Source organism: Panthera uncia (genome assembly GCF_023721935.1).
Source record: "Panthera uncia isolate 11264 chromosome A1 unlocalized genomic scaffold, Puncia_PCG_1.0 HiC_scaffold_16, whole genome shotgun sequence".
In the NCBI taxonomy this organism is placed as follows: Eukaryota; Metazoa; Chordata; class Mammalia; order Carnivora; family Felidae; genus Panthera; species Panthera uncia.
In genome coordinates this window covers 26,632,978-26,637,244 of record NW_026057576.1, presented here as the reverse complement: position 1 = coordinate 26,637,244, position 4,267 = coordinate 26,632,978, and positions in this window count along the sequence as shown.

Sequence of the window (4,267 nt, the reverse complement as noted above, 5' to 3'; positions counted from 1 at the left end):
GAACAGAACCGAGTGTGTGTGTACAGAGAGAGAGAGAGAAAGACAGATAGATTTTAAGGAACAGGTTCAAGCAATTATGGGTGCTGGCAGGTCTGAAATTGGTAGGGCAGGCTGACAGGCTGGAAATTCGGCTAACAGTTGATGTTGCATTCTTGAGTCCCAAACCCACAGGGTCTGAAAACTCAGGCAAGGTTTCTATACTGCAGTCTTGAGGCAAAATTCCTTCTTCAGGAAACCTCAGCCTTTGTAAGGCTTTCAGCTGACTGGAAGAGCCCACCAACATCACGGAGGATAATCTGCTTTGCTTAAAGTCTACTGACTGTAAATGTTAATCACTTCTAAAAAATACCTTCATAGCAATATCTACACTAGTATTTGACTAAATTACTGGGCACCAAACCCCAGCCAAGTTGACACTTGAAATTAACTATCTCATTGCCCGTAGACATAGATGCCCAAGGTTGCAAGGGAAAGTCTCAGAAGCAGTGAATATATGACCTCCAATTAAGGAAAAGTTTTGTTAACTTACAGGCTATTTTGTATCCCATGGTCTAAATTTACCAGGGATATGCTTAAAGCTGCCTGATATTTTTTTTCCCTTTCTTAAACATCCCATGCCGTCTTTATCCATTGTCCCCCAAAACTTTTTCCTAGGATCAACAGTTGCATCTGCCATTCCAGGTCCTGGAAGGTCCTTCCTGTTTCTCATTAAAAACAACATGTCTTCCTCATGAAAAGCATTAATCAAGACACCTGTCCTCCACCATGTTTTGGGGGACTCTTCTCATTTAGCTTCAGGCTTCCGAGATGCCCCACAATTCATAAAATTATGGAACTTTAGAACTTGAAGGGAAACCTAGTGGGCAAAATCGTCAATTTTTCTCATTTTACCAATGAACAGACTGCATGCAGTGACTTTGCTGACCCTGAGGTGACTCCAGGACGAGAATTCAGCTCCACTTTTGCTAGCCTCAGGAATTTTTAGGTCTGATAGAAGAGAACCACTGCACATGGAAGGAAAGCTAGCCTTAGGAGACAGGAGATGATATCCTGGATATAGTGAACTTAGATGAACCCTTGTTCCTCTCTGAGCCTCAGCTTCTTCATTTGTTAAATGGCTTAAGTCAGTGCTTCTCAAATTTTAACCCTCACACAAATCACCTGAGGATCGTATGAGAACACAGATTCTGATTCAATAGGTCTGGAGTGGGGCCTGAGATTTGTATTTCTTCCAGATGATGCCAATGCTGCTAGCCATGGACCATCTTTTGAGTAGAAGGGTGTATGATCTGTAACCACAATTTGTGCCCCCAAATCCTATGATTTGGTGACTCTATGATAGGGATGGCAATGTCAAAGGTAAAATGAGCAGCAGGGGGAGAAGTATCACATTTTACCTACACTTCTCTGTACATTCTTTTTCACAGCACTTTTCTTCTAGCATTACCACATATTCTGGTTTGCCTAAGAAAGTCAAACCTTGGCTTATGCCTGTTTTCCAAGTGTAGCGATTAACAGAGACCCTTTCACTCCCCAAAGTGTCCCAGTTGGGACAATAAGTTAGATGGTTACCCATCTTTTAGGTTTCTTTCACTCATTATCTATGTTCGCAGAATATGGGATAAATTAGATTTCCATAGTTTGCATATTTCAAACCAAAGAAAAAGTTCTATCCCAGACCGTTTTCCTACACTGTGTTTCAGAACTCCTTGGTTTGTGAATTCCTGTTTTCTTTCCTTACAAACAGCACACTCAGTGCAGGGACTTCTGGCAAGCGCCTTTTGCATTCAGCCCGCCCAAGATGTGGGACCCTGGGAAAAACACTGCTGGATGTTTGTCTTGTGGTGAGTCGCAGCAAAGCTCACTCAGAAGATTAAAAACTAAATGGAAAAATACCTCGTGGGTGATTTTCCCACTTCCTATTCTCACAGGATCAATGTCTGAGTGTACAGTTCCCAAGTTCACGGGAAGCTCGTGGAGCGAGCTTCTACGCCCACGTCACTAAAGGCATTCCTCAAGGAACTGCATAGAAAGGCCTCCAGCCCCAAACTACAAATCCACCACCTACCTTGTATCTTCAGAGGATCCCATTCAAGGGAATATATTCCTAGAGGCTTCAAAATTAGCTCTTAGTTGCCACCTTTTATAATTAGCGAGTGGCTTTTACTCTTTATTCATTCACTTAATAATTATTTGCTAAGTGTTTACTATGTGTCAAGAAAGCATTCGTTGACAGCTGAAATGAAGAATTGGGACATAGCATTAGTCTGTCGATCTTAGTCCCTGACTGAAAGAAGGTGAGAGAGGTGGGGAGAAGCGTTCATGGAAAATTGGAGGGGTAATAAACATAATGCTCCTTTTCTACAACTGATTCAGAACATACGAGCTTTTGTGTAAGCAAGGGAGAAAGAAGCATTTAATTAATTTCAATCACAAAGGTTAACTGACTGCTCACCTCCTTCAAGTCTTTGCTTAAAGGATGTTGGTTCACTGAGCAACCTTGGCCAATTTGTTTAAAATTGCAACTCATCCCCCAACCCAGAATTCTGCATCTCTGCTTTCCTTTGCATTTTCCACTACGCTCATCTTATAACCCATGACATAATTCACCTGTTTATGAAGCTTATCGTCTTTCTTGCTCCATTAGATGTTTGCTTTATAAATTTGTTAAATAAATATCCCAGACCTGTAAAAATGGTGCCAGACAGGCAAAATTCTAGGATGAGCTAAAACTTGAAAAAAGTGTCAGAACAACAGAAAGTGATTTTTAAACAATAAGAGGCAGGGCACCGGTGTGGCTCGGTTGGTTGAGTGTCCTACTCTTGATTTCGGTTCAGGTCATGATGCTAGGGTTGTGGGATCGAGCCCCACATAAGGCTCTGCATTGAGAGTGGAGCCTGCTTGGGATTCATTCTTTCTCTCTCTCTCTCCCCCACCTACTTCCCTCCCTCTCCCTTTGCTCCTCTCCCCTGCTTGTGTACTCTCTAAAAAAATTTTTTTTTTAAAAAGAAACAATAAGAGGCAAGAATAAGAACAAGATGAGCACACAGAGGGTTAGGGAATGTTGAGTACAATTCAACAGATGACAGCAAAATTACTCCACTCCAATTTTGCTCCTGTCTTGCCCAATAAGAAAAAGAAAATTAAAACTTGACTGGTAGGACTGAGCCAATGATATAAAGAGGGAATTACAATTCAGAACATGCACTTTGTATGTGCTCACAACGCCAGACCCAGCTGTCTGGTGTTCCAGGCACTAAAGGCACTTTTGATCAACTTCAGAAACACTATAGGCACTCTTGGACAACAGAAAATGTAGGAGAAATTTTAGAAGTATCCTAATTTTCAAATAGGAGTAAGAATGGACTACACATCATACATGCATAGTATGGCGCACGTTTTCCATACCTAAGTTGAGTAAAACAAGGCCCAGCACTAAGTTGTTACATGCTACTATAGAGACATCATCTGGGCTGACCTAAAGTCATTCATAAGTATTTTTTGGATTCTTCGACTCAGTAGTTCATTGAACTATGAATTCCCCTAGCATGTACCAACCTAAAGATCACAGCTCACTTTCTTTTTTTTTTTTTTTTTTTTTTATTTATTTATTTTTGGGACAGAGAGAGACAGAGCATGAATGGGGGAGGGGCAGAGAGAGAGGGACACACAGAATCGGAAACAGGCTCCAGGCTCCGAGCCATCAGCCCAGAGCCTGACGCGGGGCTCGAACTCACGGACCGTGAGATCGTGACCTGGCTGAAGTCGGACGCTTAACCGACTGTGCCACCCAGGCGCCCCTAACTTTCTTACTCATAGCAACATAATCCGAGATTTTGTCAAGGACTTTGTGGAAGTCACAACACAATTTGTGTATGGCTTTGCTCTAATTAAGTAACGACCCTAACCAAAAGGAAATGAGGTTAGCACAACATGACCTGGTCCTGGTGATCACTCACTGGCTCTGAGTGACCATTGTCTTATTTTGTAAATGCTCATAAATTAGGTGTTTGCTATTAAAGTCTAGATTTTGCTAAGAACCAACATCACGGACACGATTTTCAGATTATGCAAACATTTGGCAGTAACTACTATAAAAGACAACCTAATGCAAAGTCAAAATTACTTTGACAGGATTGAATGCAAGTGTAAAATTACTAAGATTTATTAGGGTTAAAAATAACAAACTATCAATTTTATTATTATAGGAAGAGGATGACCATCCTTGGAAAGTTATCTTTGATAGTTGATTATAAATTTAATATGA